This window comes from Lycium ferocissimum, chromosome 12 (genome assembly GCF_029784015.1).
Source record: "Lycium ferocissimum isolate CSIRO_LF1 chromosome 12, AGI_CSIRO_Lferr_CH_V1, whole genome shotgun sequence".
NCBI lineage: Eukaryota > Viridiplantae > Streptophyta > Magnoliopsida > Solanales > Solanaceae > Lycium > Lycium ferocissimum.
In genome coordinates, this window is record NC_081353.1 from 6,447,348 (window position 1) to 6,458,610 (window position 11,263).

Consider the following 11,263-nt stretch of genomic DNA (forward strand, 5'->3'; position numbering starts at 1 on the left):
AAATAGTCCCCACTTTTCGGGTACTTGATGAAGCAAGCCCGGAAAGTGGAAGAGTTTTAAGTTTTTAGCAGGAAAACATGTGAAATGTTTTCTAACGGTTGAGAAATAAGACATATGTCAGTGCCGAAGTTACTACCCTTGAATCTCATTCGGCAGCGCCTCTTCAATGCCCCCATTGGGACACGCGACATTTCATGGCTGGGAGCGACCCTGCGGTTGCCTGCCATAATGATTACTCTTTTCCCTATTTAAACCAAAGATCACTTTAACAAGAAAATCTACCTTTATAATTGATCCCATAGATCACCTTCTTTTTGCTCATACTCCCATCATGCATTGTTGAATTCCTTCTCTTTCATAGTTGCTAACATATATAAGTTGGTGTTACTTGAAATATTGGTATTAACTTTGGAACACATTGCTTATACCACCATTTCACCACCGCCTAATGAAGTTGAACCAGTGGACCAATAATCCCAGTTGCACCAGTGTAGTATTACCGTACTGATGCTGCAAACTCTCTAGTAAAAAACAAATGTTTAACTGTTTCTCCATGTTATGGATGATCACAAAGATCTACATCTTGATACAATGGCTATCTTCATTCTTTTCAGCACGTCATCAACTGGTAATTTATACTTCCATAACCTCCATAAGAAGAATGATACTTTGAAAGGCACTCCCTTCATCCACAACTTCAGAAAATGTACTGAAGTTTGATCTTTTTGCCTTAACAAATTCCATGCACTTCCTACAGTAAATCTACCTCTGCTAGTGAGCACCCACCAAGGTTTATCCTTCTCTCTGATTGTCCCATGATGTTCAGTTCTAACCTTATATGGTCCATTATATCTGCTGGTAAAGCTGCTTGCATTCTCTGTATGTCCCATCCATCTGATGCCATAAAATAGGACAACTCTTCAATACTGTAATCAATGTGGAAATCTGCAAGAATACTCTTAACAAGGGAACCAATATTAGTTCAATTGTCCTCTCATACATCACATGCTCCATTACTTGGTTCCCACCAAATTAGTTGATCCACGTGATCTCTAGCCTCTAACATCTTCTTCCTTATTTGCGAACCCCCCTTCCACTGCATCCTAGTAGGCTTAAGTTTCTTACAATATTTGTTACACATGAAATTTGACCATAGAGAGTTAGTTGTTCTAAAACTCCACCATAGTTTGCCAAAGAGAGCCTTAGACATATCATATAATGATCTTAATCCTAGAACCCTTTTAGTATTTGGAAAACAGATAGTCTCTCATGATACCGAATGCTTGCTTCTGCCCTAGTCTCTCATGATACCGAATACCTGCTTCTGCCCTCGTCCTTGTTGCTCAAATAGAACCTTGCAAAGATATTATATAGCTTATTTATAATATATTTTTTAGGCACTACTGCTGGAAATATATAGATTGGAATACTTTGTAATACATTATTGATAAGTACTGCCTTACCTCCATATGATAACAATTTAATTTTCCAGCTCTAAAGCTTTTTCTTCACTTTCTTGATAAGATCATTATAATACACCTTTTTCTTCCTAGCATGGAAAATTGGACACCCCAAGTATTTCAATGGGAACTGTCCCCTTGTAACATTTGTTCCACCTTCTGAAACAAATTTTCTGCTACCTTTTGATACATATAGAAAGCACTTTTATCCCTGTTGATAAGTTGTCCTAATACTGCCTCATACTCCTGCAGAATCTTCATCATCTTCTTCAGTGATTCCTTTTCAGTATCTGCAAATATTATGGTATCATCTACATAAGCCACGTGGTTGATATTATGGCTCCATTTTGGCATGCCATATCCCACATAACTGCTGCTGTCATTATGGGAGAATCTTGTGTTTCTATCCCCGTCCACAAACCATTCCAGTCCAACCTTTTACCTCTAGTATTCCTCTTCAAAGTGCAAATATCTTTTTATCTCAGCCTGAGCTTTCTGCAGCACAATTCTGTTCATGTTACTAGGATTTTCTTCAAACAGTTTCTCCTTTATCCTGACAATCTCCTCCCTGATGATCAATTGTTTGAAAATATCATCAAAAGTTTCCCTACTCCTTTTTGATAAATCACACCCCTTTCAACTTTTTCAATATGCATTTGATGTTAATGAAGAGGTCATCATTCTCCCAACTAGACCAGATTTGTCTGACTGTATCAAGAAATGATTCATGTTCAGTCTTGCATGTAAGAAACTTAAATGGCCTGAGATGATCTTGAGTTGCTTCTCCATAAGTGATTAATTGAGGAGCATGGTCAGAACGAGTCCTTGCCAGATGTTTAACTTCAATATGCCCAAACCAATTCTGTAGTAGAGTATTCACTAGCATTCTATTCAATATTTCAAATATGCAATCATCCTTTCTCTTCGATTCCACCATGTGAAGGCGCTTCCTTTGAGATTAACTTCTTCTAATTCACAAGAGTAAACACAAAAATTAAAATCTTCAACATCTTGTAATTATACAGGAATGCCACCTATTTTTTCTTCCTATTTCATAACCGCGTTGAACCCCTCCAATCATCAAGGGCTCAGTCATGTTATGAGCAAGTTGATTAATACTATCCCATAATTCTAGTCTCTTAGTATTATCACATTTAGCATACACCAGTATGGTGATCAACTGTTGATCCAACTCTTGAAAAAAGAGCTTCAAGGTAACTTGCTGAGTAGTATCCAATAGAACTTCCACTTCAATGTTATCTGTCACAAAATGCCAAATCTTACCATTGCAGTTTGCATTAACTGTATGCATCCCTAGTCTCCTCCTATATTGTTGAATGTGCCTAGCCTGCTGAAAAGGCTCCATGAGAGCTATAAAAAATAATTTGTGATGTTTGTTAAGCATTTGAAGCCTGTCAAAGGCCTTTTGAGTCTTCACTGATATTATATTCCAAATAAATGACTTCATCATCATTTAAAATTGAATTTAGCTGCAATCCTCTTTAGTAACACCCTGGTGGGTTGTTGCTTATCAATAGGGTTATTCTTGTTACCCTTCTTTTGACCCTTGTTGTTGGATTGTCTTTGGAGACACTCTTGCCTGCTTGTACATCTTCTCCATGTTCTGAACAATATTTTCTCCTTTATCCTCCTCCATGCTGATATTTTCTTTTTCAGCATTCTCCTGTACACTTGTGTCAATATTATGTGAAACCAAATCATGCAGACTTCCTGCATTATTTCCTCTACCAATATTTGCGTCACTAGAAATCTTAGGATCAATCATCTCAGGCTGGCTTGGATATGATTCTACTTCCTTGCTATCTTCTGTTTCTGCACTTGCATATGAAAGTTGACTTTCTTCATTGCTAGGAGAACTATTCTCCTGTATCTCCTTAATATCAATTTGCCCTAGCAGGCCTTCAATGATGATATCTTCAATATGACCCTCCTGCAGTTTATCTATATCATGAACTGAGATCTCCTCAAGATTACGATTTCCCTCCTGGTGACCTCTTCCATTCTGTTCTTCCTCTTTTGTTGTTGAACTGTTAATTACATGTCACGACCCAACCGGAGGGCCATGATGGGCACCTCTCATCATACTTCCACAATTATAACTAGGTGAGCCACATGGCCTACTCGTAATTCCTGTGCATCAATAATACAAATCTTATCGGGCGAGGGCACTTTAATAACGCATCAACAACTATGCCCATATATAAATATATACGCAAGCTGACAAGGCTATCAAAATGATATACAAAATATGAGCTGACAAGGCTAAGAGACATCTAGCTATACACAACTGTCTACGAGCCTCTAGAAAGAGTATGTAACATCATAAAGACGGGACAGGGCCCCGCCATGCCCATATATGTACACAAAAGAATAGTACCAACAACTGCAGCTCCGAATCAAATGGAGCTCCTCTAGACAATCTCTGATAAGGCAGCCTATGGGTCGAGTCTGTCTCTCTGTCCACCTGCGGGCATAACGCAGCGCCCACAAACAAAAGGACGTCAGTACGAACAATGTACTGAGTATGTAAAGCAAAGGTAATGACATGATAAAAGCAAAGGTAACGACATGATAAAAGCATGACTGATAACATGAGATTGAAGAGCCATTTGTACCTCTTGAGGTGTTCATCATAGTTACTTACCCTTTTCTTTGGAGAAGACTTTCCATACATATACATATTGTCACACCCCAATCTTGATCAGGGTGTGATGGGCACCCGACCCCGTAACCGGAGCCGAGTGAACCCTCTGACTCTTTCTACGCACTGAGTTTTTTTTTTTTGAACCTTTAAGGCAGACATACTTAATAAGATTATTCATACATAGTAAGACTCTTTCGTTGCTTTTAAATCAAATAACATATATAGTTGTACACAACTCGTATTATGATACAAACTGGCTCCCAAAACCCACGACTCTGTCTGCAAAGTCTCTAACTTCGAATGAAACATCATGGCATAGTATCTTTGACTCGCGACACTCGAGAACAAAGGGAGTTTGCCAACTTCGCCGGAACATCTTCTATCCGTCCGGTGTACCGCGCGGCATGAAACGCAATTTCCCCCGAAGAAGAGAGGGGTCGATGAAAGCATTGTCTTGCGAGTATGTAAGGCATGAACGGTAACATAAAAAGAGATGTAAAGCATGTCACGTGAAAGAGGGTATCCTGTACATATGAGACATATCATGTGTCAGGGAGTAATCTGTACATATGGATCATATCACGTAAAACTGTTACCTGTGCATGAGTAAAACTGTATGGAAACATGGACCGTACCATAGGCTAAAAGTAACCTGTACGTATAAGTGCCCTTGGGCAGATGCTATGCTATCTTAGCTTTCCTTACTCATATATATACATATATACATAACAAATAGAGTATATCATATTGCCGAGGCGTTGGCGGTACCGATCCATTTAACCATAAATATGCACATCCCGCGTCCGGCATCCCGCGTCCGGACGATATCATGTGCCATACTCCAACCGATCGGTGGATATGCGTATATAACGCTCTCTGCCCTTATCTCCATCTTCCCCCCGTAGATATATGCATATTTCACGTATAAATATCGGCGTCTATAGCGCCTCTCTCTCGGCTCTTTCATCATATACATATACTCATATCATATACATATATCGTCGTACTATAGCGCTTCGATTCTTTTTGTCATGTGTGTACATACTTATATCATATATATTTACCGAACGTCTATAGCGCTCGATTCCTTTATTATATATATATATACGTATGCGGCACACACACGGGCCGGGTCACAAGGCATAATTACATGTATTTAGAATCCTTAGAATAGTCATTCCTATAATAGACTTGGGATATCCAGAAATAGTTTAACATTCTCATGTTTTCATTTTTATAGCAAAGTATATCGTCTACATATCTAACGTAGGCACTTTCCTCATCTTTGGCTTCCTCGTTATCGCTATAAGATCACATTCATCATGGATACACTTGCACTAGGATGATACTGTACTTATCGTTTAACAATCGAGACAAGAGTCAAGGATTTCATTAGGATTCTACTCCAAAACAAGCCAAATGAAACAATAAGGAAAAATCCGGGAGCAATGGGCCCACCTCGGGTCAAATGAGGCGGCGCACACAATTTACGTATAGGACGTTTCATGACATTACTTATGAGAGTTTTAAGGTAATCGGGTCTCATTTATGCAAGTTCTAGAGGTCTAAGAAGTTTTCCAACATTTCGCTCCGTTTCTAGTTCAATTCTACTGAATGAATAGTAGCGAATTTCAATCTTGGATTTCGAGAAAAGGAATGGTCCCCGAGGCCCGTATCCAACTTAGTACGTCTAAGACATGCTATAGAAAGAAGGGTGAAGCCTTACATACCTCTTTCCGCTCCTTTTGCGACTCCAAATTCACGTTCCAAATCCGCCAAAATCTACAAATTGGTCATGTTTACCCAAAACTTGATTAGAGCCTTTAAAAGTTGATTCTTTAAAGTAACACTTTGACTTGCCGAAATTTCGGCAGCATCTCCCCTGCAAATATACCATGCCACCAAGTTTAACTTGGCCGATTTCAATCAACAACAACCCCGGGAATACAACCCGGCCAAACTAACAACATTCAATTCACATAATCTTCCAACAATTCAATTAACATTTTTCCTTATTCGAAACCTTCTAATTTAACAACAACCATACATTTCATCATTATTCATGTATACTAACTCCAACAACAACCTTTCATCTTCATTACATAACTTACAACGATAACACCAAAAATGTCAAATAACATCGATTTACCATTACTTACCAAATTCTACACCATTCGGCCACCACAAGAATACATAAATTTTCATGGATTTCCATTCTTTTCTATACATTACAACAACCATCAATATACCACATACTCTTATTTTCATCACAAAATACGTAACCATATCAACTCATATATTACATGAACATTATTCCATCGCCTTCACACCTCACATACACACACGGCCTACACCCATTTTCCACAACTACAACTAAAATCATCAAGCTTCCATTATCCATATAGAACTCACAACAACAATAACCAAAACACCTAGATAAATAATTGAATCATAGTCTCCACACATGCACACCCATATTCGGCCATGCATATATATATATAGCCATCATGCAAACTTCCATATTATCATGAATTTTATCCGTCCCTACATACTACAATGTAAACGAACCCCTCATAACATATAAAAAGGAATAAAATCTTACCTTTATTCTTCCACTTCCCCACTTGGTTAAGGTCCATGAATTGTCCATATAAGTGTTTTGCTTACTCCAACAACTTCACCATGTTAAAGAGTATCTTCCAATTAGTAGGAACACATGAAGGAATAAATTTTTGGAACAAAATTCCCATGGCCCCATTTTTCTTCACCATGGCCGAACCCCTCTTCTTTCCCTTCTTATTTTTTTTTTTGTTCTTTCTTTTTCTCTTGAATTAAAAGATGAACATATATATATACACATCCTCCACCACTTTTCATATTTGCACTTAAGTCCCTCAAGTATGACCTTATATCCTCTTTCTCCCTCTCTAGACTTTTCTTCTTTTTTCTTGATTTTTCTTTTCCTTTCTTGAATTTCCTAAAGTGGTCAAAGATGACCACTTATCTTCCCAAACAAGCTTTGGCCCTTCAAGAATTTCTTCTTTTTCTCTTTTTTTTTTTAAACCTTGTGAAATTACCATTTTACCCCTCGACTTCTCTCAATATTACCATTTTGTTCCTAACCTTCCGCATTATTTCCACGGCCCATTTTACGAATTTCTCTTCCTGCCCTTAGCCTTTCTCAATATTTCCACAATACCGATGTTCATGAATAATATTTCTACCAACTCGGACATTAAAATTATTTCAGAACGTAGTCTTATCCTTAATTTCTCACCATTGTCTCGCTATGTCCGGACGTACGAAATACGGGCTATAACACATATACATACACATATACTTAGCATCATCATTATGACATACCCGGCCTTAATAGGACTCGGTGTGTAACATACCCGGCCATAATAGGACTCGGTGTTATTCATACCCAACTGCAGTCGTGTGCGCACAATAGATATCATACCCGGCCATATAGGACTCGGTGTGAAGCATACCCGGCCACAAAGGGACTCGGTGTTACAACATAGCTCTATATATACATACATCCATATAGAATTACATAAGTAAAAGAAACATCATCATCATCATTTTCACTATATCTTTCCCTTAGGAGATCAATTATCGTAGGATGGAATCAATGATTTCAGGGAGTACTAGGAACTGTGAGCTTTAGTGATTCTAGGAATGAAGTCGTCATAAAAGACATCTATGGATTTCCACTTGAAGGTATACAACAATGGGATCATGCCTTAAGAAAGAAGGGTTAGCTTTACATACCTTTATGTCTTCTTAACTACTTAACGTTCACCTCCAAAGCCCTAGATATCTACATTTAAGAGGGTTCATACCATGGTTAGGCTTCAAAGACACCCTTGAGTTCAAACTAGTATAATTCATGAGCTAGCAAAAATTGGGCAGCGTTTCCCCTATTTCATTGACTTCCGCCATATCACAAAACGACTTCCAAACAACCATAACAACATCCACAATATCATAATCAAGTAGTTATATTCAATTAAGTCTCAAAATTCATTCTCATAATCAATTTATATCAACAACTTCACATCAACCCTTTGTACGCTTGTATGCAACACTTCCTTGTCATCATTATTACCCTTCATAACAGATTACACTCATAACATTCTAACAATGATAACTCAAGTTAATTTACTACTCAAAATATCATTAAATCTATATTTGAACTTCATCTTCCACTTTCTCCCCTCACTCAAGTTGTTCAATACAGCTCCAGATGGATCATAGTTGTGAATCTCTGCATTATCAATCTCTGCACTTGACAAATCATGTGAATCAGGCAGTTTTAATTAAAAAAAATGTGAATCAGGCTTGTCAGTTTGCATATCTCCATTCTCCACTGCAGTACATGAAAGTTCATGTGAAGCTGGTGTATCAACAGTCTAGTCATTTTGAATATGCGCATCATTAACCGCTAAAATTGATAACTCCTTTGAAACTTGACTATTAATAGGCTTGACTATCTAACTATCAGTATCTTCAACCACATTACTTTACTTCTCTCTTGAAACATGTAAATCTTCAACCACATTGCTTTCCTTCTCTTTTGAAACCTGTAAATCCACAGGCTTGTTTGTAGTACTTAAGACATTAATATCCTCTCTGGTGCTATCTTCTTTTTCATTGCTAATTTCACCTTCTTCAACCTCCTCTTCCTCCACCTTATCAGCCCAAGATTTTGTGGATGAAACAACAATCCTTTGTTCGGAATCCCCTTGATTATTTGCAAAAGTCGACTCCACCCAATTCTTAGTATTGTAATGAGATTTTTGCTTCTGTGGTTTCTCTTGTGAAGTTGGAGATTCTTCAGTCTTCTTATCATTGGACTTTTGACAGTTCCCTTACCAGCTTCTGCATTGTTCCCCATATTTTCATTGTTTTTCCCAGTTACAACATTGTTTTGATTTACTATGTTGTGATCATTCTCCTCAACATTGTTAAGGACATCACATTTATTTTGCACTTGCACTTGTACCCCCTTTATCAGCATTGTTGTTAACTCTTTTATCTTTATGTTTAACAACGTTGCCACTTGATAGGACTTTAGATAAGAACTTTTGTGCAGGATAATTTCTACCATGAAACTATTTCTAAACCTGCTTCTTACCGTTATCCTTTACAGCATTGTCTCTATTAGAGAAAGATGTATTAGGAACTTCTTTCTCTGATGACTTGAACAACTCAAGATGAAGTATACGACATTCATTACACGAATGACCCTGGAGCTTACATTCAGTACAATATTTGGGAAGAAAATCATACTGAATTTTCACCTTAATCAATCTAATGTCCTTTGAATCCTCATCCTCTATTTCCATCATGACAAACTTTGGTAAATCAACAAGTAAATCCACCTGTACCTTAACCCTACACAACCAGGCCTCGTTTTGTTAATGGTAGCCATGTCTAATTGTAATGGTTTCCCTACAGCAGATGCTAACGTAAACAATGATTCTTTGACAAAAAAAGTGCGTAGTAGGTTTCAGAACGATATCCAGGCCATTGCTTGCAAGGTTTCTCCATCCACTTTAAACTTAGAATCATAAATGAAAGGCCTCTTTAGATAAGAAAACCATCTTCCTATTTTAGATAATAAGCACCTTTAAAAATGATTTTAATGAAGTCCTCCATTAACGTGAATCTGATTAAAACATGTTTGTTTCTGAAATAACCCACTTGATAATCACCTTTTGTTCCATATTATGCCTGGATAATTTTTCTCAACTCTTCGAGTTCAGGCCATCCTTCTGACAACTTTCCAATTGATTGCATATTGAAGGTTCTCAATTACCTCAATTCGCTTTATTTCTGCTTCTGTCTACTTCACTATTGGAAGCCCATCCACGTATGTTATCGTCTTTATTGAAATTGAATAGTTGTTGCATGGGAGCATTGCCATTAGTGATCAGCAATGTTTGAGCAAAGTTGGTGTTAGGGTTAGGGATGGGAAAAGGTTTCGAGATTAAAGCAACAGTGGCGGATGGATGCCTTTGAACCAACAGTGGGAATTGTGTTGTAGAGGTTAGTGGTGGATGCTGGCCAGCCTCTGTCGACAGCTAGCCAGTGGTTGGGCCAGCCATGTTGCAGCTAGGTTAGGGTTTACATGGGATTTTTAGGAGATAGAAGAGAGCGTTTGTTTTAGGTTCACTAAGCAAACTAAACCTCCCCATTTGGCCATCTCGGTTCCTCAGGTATAGTAATTTTCTCCTGACTTTACCCTTTCCGTATTCCCCACCTGTGGGATTACACTTGTTATGTTGCTGTTTATCCTTTCCAAATTTTGAAGGCTCATTCCTCCACTTGTTTCTGTACGAAGTCATTCCCTTCCTATGTCCGCTATGTAGAAGTCTAAGGGCAATATGCAGCTCTTCCCAAGGAAGTAAAACATACTAGGACAGAGGTTAGCCAGCTTCTGTCTGATAATGAGATGATGGAGGCCTTCAAGACTTCATTGGCGCTAAGATGGGAGGAGACCAAGAGGATATTGGAGGAGCGAGAGGCCTCCATGCTTGTTCTCACCGAGTCTGTTGGCATAAACATGTGTAAGTTTTGATGATTGACAAAGTGAATGAACAAGGTCTGAACATGTTCTATCCAAGACACAGATGCAAGATGCGAGTGAACCAGGTCGTTGGACATGTTCTATCTCAGATACTGAGACGAGTAAGAGTTGAACGAACTAGGTCCAAGAATATGTTCCTTAAAGTCCTAATGCAAGTAGGATTTGTGATTTATGGTAAGGATTTAGCGGACAAGTTGCAAGATTTCTTACCATAATTATCAAGATACTTCAGATTGCTAAAAAGATTCTAAAGCCACGTGAAAGCAAGATTTCTAAGTCAACTCAAACCCTAACTCTCATAATGGGCCTCATCATATAGGGTTTGAGTTCAGTCGACTTGATACAAACCTAAAGCTATATTATTTCAAGTCATGCCATGAAGAAGTTTAACGCAATCATAGACAGAGAAAATAAAAAACTAAGCAAACCCTGTTATTGCAATAATTGAGAGAGTCTAAATACTGAAGTGCGACCTAATACAAGAAGAAGATTGAAGAACTTATTTCATAGAGTTTATGTGTTACAGTTCTTGAGTCTATA